The sequence below is a fragment of the Rhinoderma darwinii genome, chromosome 2 (genome assembly GCF_050947455.1).
Source record: "Rhinoderma darwinii isolate aRhiDar2 chromosome 2, aRhiDar2.hap1, whole genome shotgun sequence".
Classification (NCBI taxonomy): domain Eukaryota; kingdom Metazoa; phylum Chordata; class Amphibia; order Anura; family Rhinodermatidae; genus Rhinoderma; species Rhinoderma darwinii.
In genome coordinates this window covers 472185707-472207488 of record NC_134688.1, presented here as the reverse complement: position 1 = coordinate 472207488, position 21782 = coordinate 472185707, and the positions used below count along the sequence as shown (strand labels likewise).

General features: G+C 48.8%; 1 protein-coding gene and 1 long non-coding RNA gene across 3 annotated transcripts in view; one reads left to right on the top strand and one right to left on the bottom strand.

Moving 5' to 3' along the window:
* LOC142741656 (galactosylgalactosylxylosylprotein 3-beta-glucuronosyltransferase 1-like) overlaps positions 1–21782 on the top strand; it is a 119249-nt gene that overhangs the window by 48823 nt on the left and 48644 nt on the right. The window lies entirely within an intron of this gene.
* The window catches only part of LOC142741655 (uncharacterized), a 29041-nt gene that overhangs the window by 4956 nt on the left and 2303 nt on the right, over positions 1–21782 (bottom strand). The window lies entirely within an intron of this gene.

Below are 21782 nucleotides of genomic sequence, written 5' to 3'. Positions count from 1 at the left end.
AGTGCAGAAGGACCTGTCTTTCTGGATAGACAGATATGGTCTAAATGCCTTCCGAGAGCAACGAGGAGATCAGTGGTCGCTCCCAACAGCCGGGCAGGCTGTAGCCAGGAGGAATGTGGTCCGTCTCCGGTGGCGTGGCAATGATGCGTGCCCTCCCAGAAAGAGGGTGGTGGAGCTGCTGCTGGGGATGGGCTTCAAGGCGAGTGACATCTTTGCCTTGATACATCCTCATGGCTCGGTCGAGTTTGACATCAGCTTTGTTCACCTAGGGGGCCTTGAGGTCTTCTGGGGGAACTACGAGCTGATGAAGGACGAGCCTGGCTGGCGAGACTTTGCTGCACAAGCAATTTCTCGCCAAAGTGGTCCCAAGAGAGTGACCGTTCTTACCCGTAATGAGTCACTCTCTTGTATTGATATCATGACCTGGTTGGGAAGGTACGGAGAGGTAGTAGAGATGCCACGGAAGAACATGGATGAGTTTGGCATCTGGTCAGGGGCCTGGACGTTCATGGTTAAATTAAAGCGTCTGGGACAGACGGTGTCCCACATACCATCGTCTGCTTTCCTGGGAAGAGATCGGATCCTTGTCTTCTACCAGGGGCAGCCGAAGTTGTGTCACCGGTGTGGCGACCCCTCACATTTGAGTGCAGGCTGCAAGGTGCAGAAGTGTGCTCATTGTGGGGGGATTGGTCATCTAGCCGCATCGTGTGACCGTATTCGGTGCAACCTGTGTGGTGACTTAGGTCACCCGTTCAGTCGGTGTCCTCGCTCTGTTGTCAATGCTTGTTCCAAACCTGCGGAGGATGAAAGGAGGGAGGCCTCCGTGGGTGAGGGTGCGGGCAGGGACGATGGGGCACAGGGGCAAGGGAAGAATGCAAAGAAGGGTCCCCCTTCTCGCCAGAGAAGGGCGGAGAAGCGAAGGAAGGAGAGGATTTGGAGGGCGCTCCAGGAAACTGGGACAACCTCTGATTCGGATCTGGATGCCCCCCCTGAATCTGATGCCCCTGGGGAGGCCGAATTGAATGGGGAGATGAGGAGGATCCAAAGGGAGCAGAGGGCTGAGGACTCTCAGTCCTCCCACTATGAAAGTGTGGGAGAGGAAGAGGGGACTCAGCCTACAGCAAAAGGGACACCGGGCAAAACCCAAGGGCCAAATACATCTGGCCCCGCCCTGGCCCAGGAAGGTAAATCCTGTACCCCCCTGGTGCGCTCTACTGATCGATACCATGCTCTCGTGGACATTCCAGCCTCTCATACTAAGAGGGAGGGCATGGTAGGGCACCCTAGAGTCGTTGAGCCTCCCCTGCTGCAGGGGCCGTTGCCCCCAGAGGGGGAGGTTGACCCGGTACTTGGGGATGAAGATGGGAATAGGGTGGTGAATATGGACTCCTCAGTTTGCAAGAAGCGAGGCAAAGAAGGGGGGTCCTCATCAGATAGAGGGGGGGGGGGGAAGAAGAAAGCCGTCTAACTCAAACATCCATGATGGCGGCACCCACTCCGTTGACGCTGGCATCAATTAACGTTGCCAGCATTAAGTCAGATAGGGCGAGATTTGCAGCCTTTGATTTTCTTGGCCGAGTTGAAGCCGACATTTTGTTTTTGCAGGAGACCAGGCTGTCACTTTTGGCAGACGTCGTTAAATCTAGGAGGGAGTGGCGACGCGGGCCCTCCTACTGGTCTCTTGCGGCTGAGCCCTATAGCGGAGTGGCGGTCCTTTTCACCGCACCGGTAACATGCCGACGGATGATTGAGTTAGAAATGGGGAGGTGCTTGATCTTAGATGTCCTCATGAGGGGACAGGAATTAAGACTAATCAATATATACGGACCCCAGAGCAAATGGGACCGTAAAAGTCTCTTCATGAGGATTAAGCCTTTCCTTTTTTCAGGTCGACAAGTTATCTTTGGAGGGGACTTCAATACTGTCATGAGACCCCGAGATAGAGGAGGTTCCGGAGATAAAAAATTGACCTACGATAGTGTAGCATTAAAAAATATAGTTAGCGATGCTCGCCTGGTGGATATCCACATCAGGCATACCCCAGGCCACTCGGGTTTCACCTATCGTAGAGGTAGTTGTAGGTCTAGGATAGACAGGTTTTTTTTGAAGGAGGAAGCCATCTCTTCACCAGTGTCCGTTGTTGAGGTGGAGTTCTCCGATCACTGTATGATTATTTTCTCTTTGAACATTGCAGAGTCCCTCCAGATGGGAAGAGGTATATGGAGGCTGAATTCTACTCTCTTGGAAGAAGCGGAGATAAGACAGGCCTTTGAGGATTTTCTTCAGAGCCAGGTACCTTTGTTGGATCTCAGTGGTACTAAGTCTGAGTGGTGGGAGTTGTTTAAAGTCCGGGTGGCAGGATTTTTCCGCAGGCTCTCGAGCCTCAGGTCCATGAGTAGGTACCGCCTATATCAGGAACTGAGGAGGAAACTCGAACATCTGGTCTCAACCGGGGGTAGTGGGGAGGAGATCTCCGTGGTGAAAGCTTTGCTCAGGAGGTGTCAGTATGATAGGCACACATCTTTAGTTCTTGAGAGGGATTTCGGGAGGTACCGCTCGCCCGACCCCTACAGGAACTGTAAGATGTCAGTGAGTCGTAGGGTTGTGACAGGACTGATTGATAGTACAGGATCTCTGAAGAGATCCAAATCAGGGATCTTGGAGGTCGTCAGATCCTTCTACTCGCACCTCTTGGGGAAGCAAGATCCAAACCGAGACGAGATGTCGGCTTTCCTGGCTGAAACCATCCCTGAGCCAGGGGTAGACCCCTCTCTCGGTGTTTTGATAGATTCGATCAAGGAAGAGGAAGTGGGATTGGCGATTGATGGGCTTGCCCTCAAAAAATCGCCAGGGCCGGATGGCTTAACATCCGAGTTTTATAAGACTTTTAAAGGAACCCTAGTTCCCCTCTTGACTGAGGTGTTTAATGAGTGCCTTTCCTCGGGTACTTTGCCAATGTCAATGAGGAGGTCGGCCTTGATCGTTTTATCGAAGGGTAAAGACTCGACCCGTATTGAGAATTGGCGTCCCATAGCGCTGCTCAATACGGACAGAAAGGTTCTCGCAAAGGTGCTGTTTAATCGGCTGGTGAAGTTTGCATCCCGGCTCCTTTCGCCGGTCCAGCATTGCTCTGTTCCAGGCCGCAGCACATTTAGTGCTGTCCTCAGTGTCAGAGAGGCAGTGGAGCAGGGAAATTCTGGTCGGTGGGAGGGGTACATCCTGTCCTTGGACCAGGCCAAGGCTTTTGACCGGGTGGACCACGAGTACCTCTGGTCGGTCCTTCTGAGGTACGGCCTACCGGGGGGGTTTGTCAATTGGCTACAGACCTTATACACTGGGGCTGAGACTTTTGCGCTGGTGAACGGTTGGGTTGGAACCCCCTTTGAGGTTGGGTCTGGTGTCCGCCAGGGTTGTCCCTTGAGCCCTTTGCTATATGCGTTCGCAATTGATCCTTTTCTTAAAAGGATCGATCGTGGGCCATTGGCGGGAGTCGGGGCCGGCCTGGAGGGGCCGGAGGCCACTCAGAGGGTGGTTGCGTACGCAGACGACGTCTCCATTTTTGTCTCCTCGAGAGGGGAGGCAGAGTGGGTGATGTCGGAAGTGGAGCGTTACTCATTGGCATCTGGGTCCAAGATCAACCGGGATAAGTGCAAAAGTCTCTGGCTGGGAGGAGGAGATCCTGGTTTTGATCTCCCGGACACCCTTCCAGAGCCTCAGGGGTCTGCTAAGATCTTAGGAGTCGAATTTGGCCCGGGTGATTACCCCAAGAAGAACTGGGAGGATAGGCTGAATCTAGTTGCCCAGAAGGTCGACCAATGGAAGGGTTGGTCCTTAACCCTGAGGGAAAGGGTTCACTTGGCCAAGGCCTACCTGGTGCCCATGTTGCTTTACCTGGGCAGTGTGTGCATCTTGCCAGAACCTCTCTGGACTCGGGTCTATAGCCTGTTCTTCCAGCTGTTATGGGGGAACAGGCTCAACCTAATCAAGAGGGAGGTTACTTACCTACCAAGGACACTAGGCGGGTTAGGTATGGTTAACCCGGTGGTGTTCCTAGTGAACACCTTTGTTAAGATCAACCTGGCAAACCTCTGGCAAGAGAGGGCTCCTTGGTGGATATCCTCCTGCAGGGGGTGGTTTCGGCCTTTCTTCCAGGAATGGGAGAGAGGAGGGCAAGTGAAAGACCTGCGTACACCTCACGGACATCTCCCGGCTTATGCCACCCTGGCGCTGAAGATTGTTCGCCGGTGGGGTCTGGAGGTGTGGGAGATCAGGACCATGTCGAGAAAATTTCTTGACAGGAGGGTCCTGATGACCCACTTCCAGAAGCCCCTGGCGCTCAAAGACTGCCCAAGTAGTGACCTCGGGGTGGGATTAAAACTTTTAAATTCAGCGAGGATTCCCCAGAAGTTTTGGGATCTGGCTTGGCGTTGCTTCCATGGGAGACTGTATGTGAGGGACAATCTAAAGTGCAGAAGCTCTGATGATCGGGATTGCCCCCGGGAGGAGTGTGGCGGAGTGCTGGAAAGCATGGAGCATTTCCTGCTTCATTGCCCTTTCAATACAGAGGTATACAAAAGGGTGGGAGCCTCCATTGGTTGGCCAGGCCTAACCAGCCTCTCCTATGCTGGGTGGGCCTATGGAGTGTTCGGAGACCTCGGTGGTAGGGACCATTGCACCTTGTTTCTAGTCAGTATAGTGGTCAGGCACTTTATGTGGAATGCACGATGTCTAGTTTCTACCCAGAAGAAAATCCTCCTAGTGGATGAGGTTGTTAGCAATATCATGGGTGACCTGGTGAAGGTGCATTCTTTGGAGGTTGGCAGATTGGGAGCATCCAAAGCCTCTCGTCTTTGGAGGGGCTTTTCCTTTTGGGTGCCTTAATGTGTCTGCCTTCATGAGGGAGGGGGAGTCGTCACCGGTGCTCAACTGGAGGTGGGGGTCTGCGTTCCGCTGAGGCACCAATAAAAAATATAGCGATAGGACTCGGAATAAGGGAAAGGTGAGGGTCAGCATAGGGTCAGCTTTCAATAGGGTCAAGAAAGGGTTAGTAATAGGGTAAGGAGATAGGGCAAGCGATAGGGAGGGTGCAGCGGTGGACGTGGTACCTTGGCCTCTGGGGGGGAGCTGGGGGGGGCTTTCCCTTCTCTCTATCTGGTGATGGGCTAGGTAAGCACTGGAAGATTTTTGTTTTGTTTAGGATTGAAATGGCAGGAAAAAGGTTTACAAGCGACCGAACTTGGTGCTTTCGGGTACGGTGTATTTTGTATATGGTTTGGTATTTGGACAGGTTGGTGACGTGTATTGTATTATAATGTAGAAATGTTGTTAGAATAGGGATAGACTTAAGGGGGTTAATAGATAGGTTGGGAGGGGGTCGGGGGGGTTTGCCTGACCCAGCCCCGGACTATGCGGACATGGGAGGACATGGGGCGGGGGGCTGGGCTGGGGTGTTGGGTGTGGTGGTGGGGGCCAGCATCTGGACTATGCGGACGTGAGAGGACATGAGGCGAGATGCTGGCTGGGGTGGTGGAGTTTAGGTAAGAAGGGTAAGGTTAGGGAAAGTCAGGATGTGTATAGTGTGATTAAAAAATATATATATATAAAAAAAAAAAAAAAGGATAAAAAAAAAAAATAAAAAAATTGGGATTAGTATTATTATATTTTTGATTTTTGGGGTTATTATTATTATTATTTTATTATTATTATGTTGTTGTTTTATTATTATTATCATCATTATTATGTTGTTTCTTTAGGCCAGGGGTCAGGAACCTTTTTGGCTAAGAGAGCCGTAAACGCCACATATTTTGAAATATAATTCCGCGAGAGCCGTACAATATGTTTAAAGGGCCATTGACAGATCAATCGCTCCAATGTTCACTTAGTACAGCAAGGAATGCTCCTCCCTGCTGTATAAAGCCACAACTGGACTGAAACAATGGTAATTAGCAGTAAAAAAATTAAATAAATAACTTACATTGTGAGCTTGCGATGCATGACATCAGTCCAGCAGTCTGGCTTCTTCTTTTTCCTGCGCATGACTGGAAGCTGGCATTCTTCCCACCTGATGTTGAGAGAATGCCAGCTTTGAGGCATTCACAGAAGAAAGAAGCTGGAATGTTGGACATGTCACACAACGCATTGTCAGTTATGTCAATTATCTATTTTATTATTTTACAGCGAATTATTGTTTAGGTCCAGCGGTGGCTTAGTGCAGCAGAGAGGAACACTCCTTTGTGTACTAAGTGACCGCTGGAGCAATTGTATCTGTCAGTGGCCCTTTTAAAAGTGTTGGTCTTACAGAAAATGAACAAAAAAGAGAGGCTCAGATCCATCTGGGAGACCTCCAGAGCTGTAATAAAGCGCTCAGAACAGATTTTTGCCCTGATAGTGGTCCTTTAAATCAGTTTCTTATGCCCACAAGAGATTAATTTAAAGCCCCCAAGAGTGTAATATGGGTGGCAGATGTTTTTTAAGGCCATATTTTTTATTTTTTTTTGGGGGGGGGGGCTATATTATGGATTATGTGGGATTATTTTCAGGGGTGAAGTGGGAAGGGGGGGTTGGTGGGACACACTGTATTACACAGCCCCTTTATTGATGCAGCTCACTGCTGCTGACCATGAGGCTGTGTAACAATTTCCATGTTATAATGTTCACCTTCAAAGCAGCAGCACAGCCAGGGGTTTCTGGAACGTCCAAGGGAGACACAAGGGAGGAGGCAGATGCCGCTTCACTAGGGGACGCAGGTGCGTGCTTGCAGACGGCGCGGCTATGCAGGGAGTTATGGGAAATGTAGTCCATGCTCCCTGCCGCTCACCACTGCCGCCAATGCTTATCAGGCCATCAAAGAACTACCGTATATGTCGGCGTATAAGACGACTGGGCGTATAAGACGACCCCCAACTTTTACCCTTAAAATATAGAATTTAAGATATACTCACCATTTCGTGCAGGAGCGCTTCACTATGGCCATCGGCGGCAGGACCCAGGACTCTCTGTCTCTTTGAACTCGCGCATGCGCAGATAGGCGAGGTACATGATGGGGTTAATTACTATTAATGTGAGGAACATGGAGGGTAAATTCATCGCACCTCGCGCCTCACATTAATAAGTGAATCAAAGCCGTGTTTATTTCATTTTTTTACAGCGTACACATCATAAATGATGCAAAAACATTGTTGTCCGCGCCATTACTGAATGTGTGTATTTTATGTATTGAGACTTATTTTAATGTTTATTGTAAAAAAGGTGAAGGTGTATATTTTTTTAAAATTTAACAATACTTTGTTTTTACTTTATTTTTAAACTTTAATGTACTGACATATATCAGATATGTGCCAGTACATTAGCCTGTGGACGGATAGCACACAGGCTGTTGTTAGGACATACTTGGGTATATCCTAACAACAAGAGATATGGTCAGACAGCCCTGGGGTCCGTCAATAGACCCTGGGCTGTCTGCCCATATATGGTATGGCCCTCGATCGCGTCACAGGAATTCCCTGTGACGCGATCCAGGGGCATCCCCCCTTCTCACTTTCCCCTGAATGCTGCAGTCAGCTGTGATCGCAGCATTCACGGGAATAACGGCGGAGATGAGAGGTTCTCTGATCTCCGGCGTTATAGAGCGGGGCTGCGGCTGTGTAATACAGCCATTGCCCCGCTCCTGACAGGAAGTGCGCGCGCGGTCAGCATGAGGAGATGCGGCCGGCGCTGCACTAATGAGCGGCAGTTCAGGCACTGAAGACAACATGGGGGTGCTTTGTAGCGCGCCCGCCATGTTCTGTCTTCAATGCCGCAGATCATTAGTGCAGCGCCGGCCGCATCACATGATGCTGACCCCGCGCGCATATGTCAGGACTCAGGAGCGGGGCTGTGGCTGAATTACACAGCCGCAGCCCCGCTCTCATAGTCATGTGTACTATACTGAGCTGTGCGGCTGCAACGTGCATCCCTCCCATAGACAGGTAGGAGCCCTGTCTGCGAGCCAGATACGGCCATCAAAAGAGCCATATCTGGCTCGCGAGCCATAGGTTCCCGACCCCTGCTTTAGGCCCTTGGTTGACGCGGGTCGGGGGATTTTCTGTTGGTACTTTGGATTACGTTTATATGATGTTTGTATATATTCTAGTTATTGTTTAGTTTCGGATGAAGTGTAGATGTAAGTATATAAGAGTGGGGTGTATGTGGCCGGGTCTGGTATGGTTTTCTCTTCTCATATACAGAAATGTATATAAGAAAATTTGTTTATAAGAATTTGGTTGTGACTTTTTGGTTATATGGAATTAGTTATGTATTTGTTTTTCAGTTTATGTTTTGTAAATTTATATAAAATAAAGAGATACAGGATGTAACTCAGGATCAGTACAGGATAAGTAATGTAATCTATGTACACGGTGACACCACCAGCAGAATAGTGAGTGCAGCTCTGGAGTATAATACAGGATGTAACCCGGGATCAGTACAGGATAAGTAATGTAATGTCTGTACACAGTGACTACACCAGCAGAATAGTGAGTGCAGCTCTGGTGTATAATACAGGATGTAACTCAGGATCAGTGCAGGATAAATAATGTAATGTATGTACACAGTGACTCCACCAGCAGAATAGTGAGTGCAGCTCTGGTATATAATACAGGATGTAACTCAGGATCAGTACAGGATAAGTAATGTAATGTATGTACACAGTGACTCCAGCAGCAGAATAGTGAGTGCAGCTCTGGAGTATAATACAGAATGTAACTCAGGATCAGTACAGGATATGTAATGTAATGTATGTTACACCGTGACTCCACCAGCAGAATAGTGAGTGCAGTTCTGGAGTAATAATACAGGATGTAACTCAGGATCAGTACAGGATAAGTAATGTAATGTATGTACACAGTAACTCCACCAGCAGAATAGAGAGTGCAGTTCTGGAGTAATAATACAGGATGTAACTCAGGATCAGTACAGGATAAGTAATGTAATGTATGTACACAGTAACTCCACCAGCAGAATAGAGAGTGCAGTTCTGGAGTAATAATACAGGATGTAACTCAGGATCAGTACAGGATAAGTAATGTAATGTATGTACACAGTGACTCCACCAGCAGAATAGTGAGTGCAGTTCTGGAGTAATAATACAGGATGTAACTCAGGATCAGTACAGGATAAGTGATGTAATGTATGTACACAGTGACTCCACCAGCAGAATAGTGAGTGCAGCTCTGGAGTATAATACAGGATGGAACTCAGGATCAGTACAGGATATGTAATGTAATGTATGTTACACCGTGACTCCACCAGCAGAATAGTGAGTGCAGTTCTGGAGTAATAATACAGGATGTAACTCAGGATCAGTACAGGATAAGTAATGTAATGTATGTACACAGTAACACAACCAGCAGAATAATGAGTGCAGCTCTGGAGTATAATACAGGATGTAACTCAGCATCAGTACAGGATAAGTAATGTAATGTATGTACACAGTGACTACACCAGCAGAATAGTGAGTGCAGCTCTGGAGTGTAATACAGGATGTAACTCAGGATCAGTACAGGATAAGTAATATAATGAATATACACAGTGACTCCACCAGCAGAATAGTCAGTGCAGCTCTGGATTGGGTGGAGTAGGACGTGTGGAGAGAGCTGCTGAGACTTCCGTGCAGGCCTTGGATCCAGGGACTTTCCTTATCCTATCTGCCCAGGCCTCATACCATCTGCCTGGGCTTGGAAAGTACCCTGAGGGGGGTTCCATCCTAGGATGGAGCCTCAGACCTCTACCTCCCGGAGCATGCCAGCGGGGGGTAGAGGGTCATCCCAGCTGGCTGGGAATATGCAAACGGTCGCGGGGGTGAGGAGATAATCTCGGGGCAAGGCTATCCTGGCTCCCCCCGTGGCTGGAACCCTGGATAAGGGTATGGAGACGCGGTCCGGCATGGTGATAGAGGTGTTGTCGTCTGGAGAAGGACCAGCACTGTCCGGACATTTGGATGACCGTCGTGTGGAGGAATGGGGACAGCTGAGGACCGGAGAGACGGTGGAGAACTTCAGCTCCCGTCTGGCTATGCGGTTGGAGGAGTATCGGGACCTCAGGAAGTCGCTGCAACGGCTCCGTGCGGACTTGGCGGTAGCCAGAGGAAGGGCTGCAAAAGCCACAGGAGGTAAGAGGTCCCGATACCGTTTAAATGTGAAATCCTTGTTGGAGGAAATAAAAGAAGTGGAAGAAAGACGTGAGGAGATTGTGGCAGGCGGAGGGGTGTTTGGAGAAAAGTTAAAAAACGAAGAGAGGTTTGCCGAGATGGCAGCACCTATAAAAATAGAAAGTATGGAGGAAGACACAGCAAAGGAAAATGTGGTGGAGGCAATGGAGCATGAGAATGTAAAGTCCAGAGAAGGCACAGATTCTGAGGCACCCAGGAGCAGTGAGGAGGAGGAGGGTGGACTCACAGCTGGGAATAATCAGGAGTGTTTTGAAACGACAGTGAGCGGCCTCCAGGATTACTCACTCAGATCCGTAATGTGGAGTCGCCTATATCCTTCCAGGGATTTTGTTTTGGTGCGGAGTTACCCGCAGAGGAGGAAAAGGAAAAGAAAAAAATATTTAAGAAGAAAAAAAAGGAAAAGGAAAAAAAATCTGCTAAAGGTTCATTTAAACTTGTGTATACAGCAAGATCCTTCCTGTGCTCTGAGCCAGATGAAAGTCAGGATCAGGGCACAGGTCCCGCAAGACCCCCAACTCCAACCTCTGCAGTGGGGCTGGAGCGGGAATGCGGGGAGAGTGTTACGGGTCCAGCATTAGAACACGTGGTGGTGAAAATGGCGCCGGACGCCAACCCCTGCAAAGGGGGCGGTACTGGTGGCCTGGTGACGCCAGGGGGTGTGTCCCCGTGTCCGGTGAATGGCGAGCCCGGGAAACTGGTCTTTGATGCGAGTCAGGGGTCGGGAGAACGGGTAAACCAGAAACCGGATGTGGTGTCTGAAAGCCGGAAGTCTGTCGGTGTCGCAGTAAAGCTGTCAGACGTTCCGGACAAGGGCGGTCACAGAGGGGGCTCTGGCTCTGTTGGCCACTCCTCTGTGGGAGGGGGGAGTGGTCCGGCGCCGGAGGCGGCTCCAGTGACGTCAGTGGCTCCTTCGTCCGCATCGCTGAAAAGTGGTGTAGGCGAGGAGGGGCTGCTGGCGTCGGGGGCGACGGTGGCCCCTTTCCCAAAAATGTTCCGCTCATAGAACAGATGGAGGTTAATGAGGCGGAGGGCACAGCAGGGACATCGCTTATAACATCTGGTGGCGTCCCTGCAAAGGTGCCTGATGATGCGGAGACTGAAGCAATGTCTAATCAAACAAAATGTACAGCAAAAATACATAACATAGAACCAGGCCTGGCCAGAAGGATGACTGCAGGGGGACCTGATGGGTTAAATGAAAAAGTTGCGGCTGTGGATGTGGAAACTGCTGGGGGTATGCAGGTGTCTGTAAATAAAGTTGCTGGAGTGTCTGCTGGTAATGGGGTGTTGAGTGCTGTGTCTGTGGGTGGTGGGGATGGGGTATCAACCAGGGGCAATGGGCCTGGCGCTCCTCTTGCTGTGACATCCGGCAGGTCTTATGCTGGTGTGGCAGCGGGGGGACAGCGGGCCCAGCCATCTTCATGCTCAAGGTCCGGGGACGGTAACTTGCAACAACGTCTCTTGGACGCTTTAAGAGAGGGAAAGCAAACGCTAACCATAGGGGGAGTGCAGAAGGACCTGTCTTTCTGGATAGACAGATATGGTCTAAATGCCTTCCGAGAGCAACGAGGAGATCAGTGGTCGCTCCCAACAGCCGGGCAGGCTGTAGCCAGGAGGAATGTGGTCCGTCTCCGGTGGCGTGGCAATGATGCGTGCCCTCCCAGAAAGAGGGTGGTGGAGCTGCTACTGGGGATGGGCTTCAAGGCGAGTGACATCTTTGCCTTGATACATCCTCATGGCTCGGTCGAGTTTGACATCAGCTTTGTTCACCTAGGGGGCCTTGAGGTCTTCTGGGGGAACTACGAGCTGATGAAGGACGAGCCTGGCTGGCGAGACTTTGCTGCACAAGCAATTTCTCGCCAAAGTGGTCCCAAGAGAGTGACCGTTCTTACCCGTAACGAGTCACTCTCTTGTATTGATATCATGACCTGGTTGGGAAGGTACGGAGAGGTAGTAGAGATGCCACGGAAGAACATGGATGAGTTTGGCATCTGGTCAGGGGCCTGGACGTTCATGGTTAAATTAAAGCGTCTGGGACAGACGGTGTCCCACATACCATCGTCTGCTTTCCTGGGAAGAGATCGGATCCTTGTCTTCTACCAGGGGCAGCCGAAGTTGTGTCACCGGTGTGGCGACCCCTCACATTTGAGTGCAGGCTGCAAGGTGCAGAAGTGTGCTCATTGTGGGGGGATTGGTCATCTAGCCGCATCGTGTGACCGTATTCGCTGCAACCTGTGTGGTGACTTAGGTCACCCGTTCAGTCGGTGTCCTCGCTCTGTTGTCAATGCTTGTTCCAAACCTGCGGAGGATGAAAGGAGGGAGGCCTCCGTGGGTGAGGGTGCGGGCAGGGAAGATGGGGCACAGGGGCTAGGGAAGAATGCAAAGAAGTGTCCCCCTTCTCGCCAGAGAAGGGCGGAGAAGCGAAGGAAGGAGAGGATTTGGAGGGCGCTCCAGGAACGACCTCTGATTCGGATCTGGATGCCCCCCCTGAAGCTGATGCCCCTGGGGAGGTCGAATTGAACGAGGAGATGAGGAGGATCCAAAGGGAGCAGAGGGCTGAGGACTCTCAGTCCTCCCACTATGAAAGTGTGGGAGAGGAAGAGAGGACTCAGCCTACAGCAAAAGGGACACCGGGCAAAACCCAAGGGCCAAATACATCTGGCCCCGCCCTGGCCCAGGAAGGTAAATCCTGTACCCCCCTGGTGCGCTCTACTGATCGATACCATGCTCTCGTGGACATTCCAGCCTCTCATACTAAGAGGGAGGGCATGGTAGGGCACCCTAGAGTCGTTGAGCCTCCCCTGCTGCAGGGGCCGTTGCCCCCAGAGGGGGAGGTTGACCCGGTACTTGGGGATGAAGATGGGAATAGGGTGGTGAATATGGACTCCTCAGTTTGCAAGAAGCGAGGCAAAGAAGGGGGGTCCTCATCAGATAGAGGGGGGGTGGGAAGAAGAAAGCCGTCTAACTCAAACATCCATGATGGCGGCACCCACTCCGTTGACGCTGGCATCAATTAACGTTGCCAGCATTAAGTCAGATAGGGCGAGATTTGCAGCCTTTGATTTTCTTGGCCGAGTTGAAGCCGACATTTTGTTTTTGCAGGAGACCAGGCTGTCACTTTTGGCAGACGTCGTTAAATCTAGGAGGGAGTGGCGACGCGGAGTGGCGGTCCTTTTCACCGCACCGGTAACATGCCGACGGATGATTGAGTTAGAAATGGGGAGGTGCTTGATCTTAGATGTCCTCATGAGGGGACAGGAATTAAGATTAATCAATATATACGGACCCCAGAGCAAATGGGACCGTAAAAGTCTCTTCATGAGGATTAAGCCTTTCCTTTTTTCAGGTCGACAAGTTATCTTTGGAGGGGACTTCAATACTGTCGTGAGGCCCCGAGATAGAGGAGGTTCCGGAGATAAAAAATTGACCTATGATAGTGTAGCATTAAAAAATATAGTTAGCGATGCTCGCCTGGTGGATATCCACATCAGGCATACCCCAGGCCACTCGGGTTTCACCTATCGTAGAGGTAGTTGTAGGTCTAGGATAGACAGGTTTTTTTTGAAGGAGGAAGCCATCTCTTCACCAGTGTCCGTTGTTGAGGTGGAGTTCTCCGATCACTGTATGATTATTTTCTCTTTGAACATTGCAGAGTCCCTCCAGATGGGAAGAGGTATATGGAGGCTGAATTCTACTCTCTTGGAAGAAGCGGAGATAAGACAGGCCTTTGAGGATTTTCTTCAGAGCCAGGTACCTTTGTTGGATCTCAGTGGTACTAAGTCTGAGTGGTGGGAGTTGTTTAAAGTCCGGGTGGCAGGATTTTTCCGCAGGCTCTCGAGCCTCAGGTCCATGAGTAGGTACCGCCTATATCAGGAACTGAGGAGGAAACTCGAACATCTGGTCTCAACCGGGGGTAGTGGGGAGGAGATCTCCGTGGTGAAAGCTTTGCTCAGGAGGTGTCAGTATGATAGGCACACATCTTTAGTTCTTGAGAGGGATTTCGGGAGGTACCGCTCGCCCGACCCCTACAGGAACTGTAAGATGTCAGTGAGTCGTAAGGTTGTGACAGGACTGATTGATAGTACAGGATCTCTGAAGAGATCCAAATCAGGGATCTTGGAGGTCGTCAGATCCTTCTACTCGCACCTCTTGGGGAAGCAAGATCCAAACCGAGACGAGATGTCGGCTTTCCTGGCTGAAACCATCCCTGAGCCAGGGGTAGACCCCTCTCTCGGTGTTTTGATAGACTCGATCAAGGAAGAGGAAGTGGGATTGGCGATTGATGGGCTTGCCCTCAAAAAATCGCCAGGGTCGGATGGCTTAACATCCGAGTTTTATAAGACTTTTAAAGGAACCCTAGTTCCCCTCTTGACTGAGGTGTTTAATGAGTGCCTTTCCTCGGGTACTTTGCCAATGTCAATGAGGAGGTCGGCCTTGATCGTTTTATCGAAGGGTAAAGACTCGACCCGTATTGAGAATTGGCGTCCCATAGCGCTGCTCAATACGGACAGAAAGGTTCTCGCAAAGGTGCTGTTTAATCGGCTGGTGAAGTTTGCATCCCGGCTCCTTTCGCCGGTCCAGCATTGCTCTGTTCCAGGCCGCAGCACAATTAGTGCTGTCCTCAGTGTCAGAGAGGCAGTGGAGCAGGGAAATTCTGGTCGGTGGGAGGGGTACATCCTGTCCTTGGACCAGGCCAAGGCTTTTGACCGGGTGGACCACGAGTACCTCTGGTCGGTCCTTCTGAGGTACGGCCTACCGGGGGGGTTTGTCAATTGGCTACAGATCTTATACACTGGGGCTGAGACTTTTGCGCTGGTGAACGGTTGGGTTGGAACCCCCTTTGAGGTTGGGTCTGGTGTCCGCCAGGGTTGTCCCTTGAGCCCTTTGCTATATGCGTTCGCAATTGATCCTTTTCTTAAAAGGATCGATCGTGGGCCATTGGCGGGAGTCGGGGCCGGCCTGGAGGGGCCGGAGGCCACTCTGAGGGTGGTTGCGTACGCAGACGACGTCTCCATTTTTGTCTCCTCGAGAGGGGAGGCAGAGTGGGTGATGTCGGAAGTGGAGCGTTACTCATTGGCATCTGGGTCCAAGATCAACCGGGATAAGTGCAAAAGTCTCTGGCTGGGAGGAGGAGATCCTGGTTTTGATCTCCCGGACACCCTTCCAGAGCCTCAGGGGTCTGCTAAGATCTTAGGAGTCGAATTTGGCCCGGGTGATTACCCCAAGAAGAACTGGGAGGATAGGCTGAATCTAGTTGCCCAGAAGGTCGACCAATGGAAGGGTTGGTCCTTAACCCTGAGGGAAAGGGTTCACTTGGCCAAGGCCTACCTGGTGCCCATGTTGCTTTACCTGGGCAGTGTGTGCATCTTGCCAGAACCTCTCTGGACTCGGGTCTATAGCCTGTTCTTCCAGCTGTTATGGGGGAACAGGCTCAACCTAATCAAGAGGGAGGTTACTTACCTACCAAGGACACTAGGCGGGTTAGGTATGGTTAACCCGGTGGTGTTCCTAGTGAACACCTTTGTTAAGATCAACCTGGCAAACCTCTGGCAAGAGAGGGCTCCTTGGTGGATATCCTCCTGCAGGGGGTGGTTTCGGCCTTTCTTCCAGGAATGGGAGAGAGGAGGGCAAGTGAAAGACCTGCGTACACCTCACGGACATCTCCCGGCTTATGCCACCCTGGCGCTGAAGATTTTTCGCCGGTGGGGTCTGGAGGTGTGGGAGATCAGGACCATGTCGAGAAAATTTCTTGACAAGAGGGTCCTGATGACCCACTTCCAGAAGCCCCTGGCGCTCAAAGACTGCCCAAGTAGTGACCTCGGGGTGGGATTAAAACTTTTAAATTCAGCGAGGATTCCCCAGAAGTTTTGGGATCTGGCTTGGCGTTGCTTCCATGGGAGACTGTATGTGAGGGGCAATCTAAAGTGCAGAAGCTCTGATGATCGGGATTGCCCCCGGGAGGAGTGTGGCGGAGTGCTGGAAAGCATGGAGCATTTCCTGCTTCATTGCCCTTTCAATACAGAGGTATACAAAAGGGTGGGAGCCTCCATTGGTTGGCCAGGCCTAACCAGCCTCTCCTATGCTGGGTGGGCCTATGGAGTGTTCGGAGACCTCGGTGGTAGGGACCATTGCACCTTGTTTCTAGTCAGTATAGTGGTCAGGCACTTTATGTGGAATGCACGATGTCTAGTTTCTACCCAGAAGAAAATCCTCCTAGTGGATGAGGTTGTTAGCAATATCATGGGTGACCTGGTGAAGGTGCATTCTTTGGAGGTTGGCAGATTGGGAGCATCCATAGCCTCTCGTCTTTGGAGGGGCTTTTCCTTTTGGGTGCCTTAATGTGTCTGCCTTCATGAGGGAGGGGGGGGTCGTCACCGGTGCTCAACTGGAGGTGGGGGTCTGCGTTCCGCTGAGGCACCAAAAAAAAATATAGCGATAGGGCTCGGAATAAGGGAAAGGTGAGGGTCAGCATAGGGTCAGCTTTCAATAGGGTCAAGAAAGGGCTAGTAATAGGGTAAGGAGATAGGGCAAGCGATAGGGAGGGTGCAGCGGTGGACGTGGTACCTTGGCCTCTGGGGGGGTGCTGGGGGGGGCTTTCCCTACTCTCTATCTGGTGATGGGCTAGGTAAGCACTGGAAGATTTTTGTTTTGTTTAGGATTGAAATGGCAGGAAAAAGGTTTACAAGCGACCGAACTTGGTGCTTTCGGGTACGGTGTATTTTGTATATGGTTTGGTATTTGGACAAGTTGGTGACGTGTATTGTATTATATTGTAGAAATGTTGTGAGAATAGGGATAGACTTAAGGGGGTTAATAGATTGGTCGGGGGGGGGGGGTGTGCCTGACCCAGCCCCGGACTAATCGGACATGGGAGGACATGGGGCGGGGGGCTGGGCTGGGGTGTTGGGTGTGGTGGTGGGGGCCAGCATCTGGACTATGCGGACGTGAGAGGACATGAGGCGAGATGCTGGCTGAGGTGGTGGAGTTTAGGTAAGAAGGGTAAGGTTAGGGAAAGTCAGGATGTGTATAGTGTGATTTAAAAAAAATAAAAAATAAAAAAAATAAAAATAAATTACAAAAAAATACAAAATTAAAAAAAAAAATTGGGATTAGTATTATTATATTTTGGATTGTTTTTGTTATTATTATTATTTTATTTGTTATTATTATGTTGTTTGATTATTATTATTATCATCATTATTATGTTGTTTCTTTAGGCCCTTGGTTGACGCGGGTCGGGGGATTTTCTGTTAGTACTTTGGATTACGTTTATATGATGTTTGTATATATTCTAGCTATTGTTTAGCTTCGGATGAAGTGTAGATGTAAGTATATAAGAGTGGGGTGTATGTGGCCGGGTCTGGTATAGTTTTCTCTTCTCATATACAGAGATGTATATAAGAAAATTTGTTTATAAGAATTGGGTTGTGACTTTTTGGTTATATGGAATTAGTTATGTATTTGTTTTTCAGTTTATGTTTTGTAAATTTATATAAAATAAAGAGATACAGGATATAACTCAGGGTCAGTACAGGATATGTAATGTAATGTATGTACACAGTGACTCCACCAGCAGAGTAGTGAGTGTAGCTCTGGAGTATAATACAGGATGTAACTCAGGATCAGTACAGGATAAGTAATGTAATGTATGTACACAGTGACTCCACCATCAGAATAGTGAGTGCAGTTCTGGAGTATAATACAGGATGTAACTCAGGATCAGTACAGGATAAGTAATATAATGTATGTACACAGTGACTCCACCAGCAGAATAGTGAGTGCAGCTCTGGAGTATAATACAGGATGTAACTCAGGATCAGTACAGGATAAGTAATGTAATGTATGTACACAGTGACTCCACCAGCAGAATAGTGAGTGCAGTTCTGGAGTATAATACAGGATGTAACTCAGGATCAGTACAGGATAAGTAATGTAATGTATGTACACAGTGACTCCACCAGCAGAATAGTGAGTGCAGCTCTGGAGTATAATACAGGATGTAACTCAGGATCAGTACAGGATAAGTAATATAATGTATGTACACAGTGACTCCACCAGCAGAATAGTGAGTGCAGCTCTGGAGTATAATACAGGATGTAACTCAGGATCAGTACAGGATAAGTAATATAATGTATGTACACAGTGACTCCACCAGCAGAATAGTGAGTGCAGCTCTGGAGTATAATACAGGATGTAACTCAGGATCAGTACAGGATAAGTAATATAATGTATGTACACAGTGACTAAACTTTTTATATGTTATTTTTATGGCGTACAAAGGTTGACATAAACTTTAGCCCTTGAAAGAGATGTTTCCACCAGTCACACAATTCTATCCACTACACAGGAAGAGTCATCATTAAACCAAGTGACGGGTTGATTTCTGATTCAGCCATTAAACTGTAAGCTCCTGGGGTTTGCCGAGTCTCTGAACATGCAGGAAGAGCACAGAGATAATAAGTTATTCGGTTTGATATGTATGAAGACGTTCTCTATAGGGGGAAGCTGCCAAGAACTGGAAAATTGCTAATAAAACACTAATTATCCTGAGTAATTAATTGCATGACTCTTGTCGCTGCCGTTGTCTGTGCACAGTCAGATAAAGCTGATGTCTTTTTCAATATATTTTATATTAAGCGGGAAATATGGCAAGTGCTGGGAACGCCACGATATCACAATGTAACAGAGACGACGAGCGGTAACGCGGAATGTTAATCTACAACGGGCAGGATAGTCAAATAAAGTCCCAATTCTCTCTCCGTTTACATAGCAAATTAGTGTGACGAGAATTTTCCCCGGAAATTAAAAAATATATTAGTTCTAGAGATGTTATATCCGTTTCTTCAAAATGGCGAATCTGTCCATGTATGCGGCAATACAGGAGCAGGAGACGTATCACAGTGTAAATAGGTAGATTTGCCACTCAGGAACCTGGAAAAGCTGGGTGGTTTAGCCATGCGGGAGCTGTGGTGGCATTATTGGAGTACACGGTTTAGGGACAGTTACATTTATCTTACAAGAGCGCCCCCTACAGCATTATAAATCTTGAAAGGGGAAACATACTACCAGAAGAAGGGGAAAGACGGAAGGAAGTAAACATTTTAGTATGAGAAATTATAGACTTCAGTATCATACACAACAGGCTTAGATACAGCAGCTCAGCATGATAAGCTAAGATACACAGCTCAGCAGACAGTATCACACATGATAGGCTTAGATACAGCGGCTCAGCAGACAGTATCACACATGATAGGATGAGCTACAGCAGCTCATCAGGCGGTATCACACATGATAGGCTTAAATACAGCAGCTCAGCATACTGTATCACACATGATAGGAGTAGATTCAGCAGCTCAGCAGACAGTATCACACATGATAGGCTTAGATACAGCGGGACAACAGACAGTATCACACATGATAAGCTTAGATACAGCAGATCAGCAGACATTATCATACATGATAGACTTAGATACACCAGTTAGAAGACTGTATTACAATAATAGGCTTGGGTACTCTGGCTAAGCAGATTGTATCACACATAATAGGCTTAGATACACCATCTTAGCAGCAGGGGATATTCTATAATGAAATGTACTATGATGTTCCGTCCCTTTCATCCTAGGAAGAGGAACTCAATGTCCACATCCAAAAAATAACCATGGTCTATCTACTGATGTAGATGTTTTATCTGCGGTTTTACATAGGACTGAAGGTAACTTTACGCAGTCAATTATCAAGAGTGAAGGACATTCAGCTCTGCTACATCCATATACCTCCCCAACACCTCCGCGTCATATCAGCATCTTCTGTTCTGCCAATATGAGAAAATCAACATGTCTATATGTATTTAAGTGCCACAGAAATGCTCTTTCAGATCAGAACAGTCTGTGATTTAGCCATAATCTTCCCTTGATGAAGACGAACGTCTCAGTAAAGGGTCTAAAAAAGAATCAATAGGTATCCGAGGGAATAAGACGTCTCTATTGAGGATGTAAGTGCCTCTGACATGAATCTGATTAAGGCTCGTCTCGGGTACGGTACAGTACGTGCAATTAACTGAAGTCTTCACGAAAGCTCCAATCCCACACATTAGCCTAAAAATCCCTTACTTTATGCAGCTGAGGGGGCGTTCTGCAAGAGATGAAAATGTAATTTCTCCTGGAGTTAGTTTCTCATGAAAAGATTTTGCTTCTTTGGAGGTCATTATTTTTAATATCTCCATTTTAGGAAATGACCAGATCCTTCACGTTCAATCTGATTTAATTACCATATATAAAAAGACAGTGGAGCAGGAAATATAGTGAATAGAGAGATTCAGCATTAATTTTAGGGGCTGATATAAGCAGTGGGATGTAAAAGAGAAGCCATGGGGTCTACCACTACCCCTTAACCACTGACTAAGAGTTATGGCCCCCACAGCTACTTCAAGTGCTGTCTCTATGCGGCCCACCCCCATTGCAGGTCCTCCTTCGACATCCACATCACATAACTAAGTGTGGTGCAGATGGTTAAAGACCAATCCAATATGGGACCAAGACCTGCCAAGCTCAGCCACGACCATCCAAAATGTGGAATGTGGGAAAAAAGCTATGGGGTCTACATTAACCTCTTAACCACTGGCCAGAAGTTATGGTCCTCAGAGCGGCTCCTGGTGTTGTCTCTCTGTGGCTAACTCCCTCTGAAGGGCCTCGTGTGTCACATAACTGTACATGGGGTCTAGATGTTTAGAGACCCATCTAATATGGGACCGAGATCTGCCTACCTAAGCCACGAACACCTGTGGGATATGGGGTCTAGTTCAACCCCTTAACCACTGGCCAAAAGTTATGGTCCCCTGAGGGCTCTTTGTACTGTCTGTTGCTAACGCCCTCTGGAGGTCCTCCGCGTGTCACATAACTGCACATGGGGTGCAGATGTTTAGAAACCCGCCAAGGATAGGACCAAAATCTGTCAAGCTAAACCACAAACAGCAAACCCGTGAGATGCGGAAGAAAAGCTTTGGGGTCTACTTATACCCCTTAACCAATGGTCAAAGTTATGGCCCTCAAAGCTGGTCCTTGTTAAGGGGTCAATGGCAAAGTCCCTGGTGGTCCAGGGGAGTGAGTCACTGTCAGATTGCTCCTGGGAGTAATATGTCTGTAAAAACCTTTGTACCCCTTCTTTGCCCTGGGTAACCTGAGACAGGCAAGTTGCTAGGGACTTTCTCTCTGACAATCCTTTTGAGAAAAAAAACAACCGCCCCATTGTTTGGCAAAACAGACTTCAGAAGGGGTGGGGCTTATGCAAATGAGCACCAAAATATTTACTTTTAGGAGGTTTTTAGGGCATTCCCGGCAAATCAGAGGGCGGGGAATAAAATGTCCCGCGAATGGGAATTTAAATGTTGGGGGATTTGCTACAGAAAAGACTGGCTGCTAGGCACTGTGGCCATAACAACCAGTCTGTCTGAAATTACAGACTGGATTAGGGAACGAGTAGAGCATCATGGGAGCAGTCACACCCTGACATTCTCCATCTCAATCTGCTTTAGTAATCAGATTTTTCTGATGGAGATATTTCTTCTCTATCGCCCCCC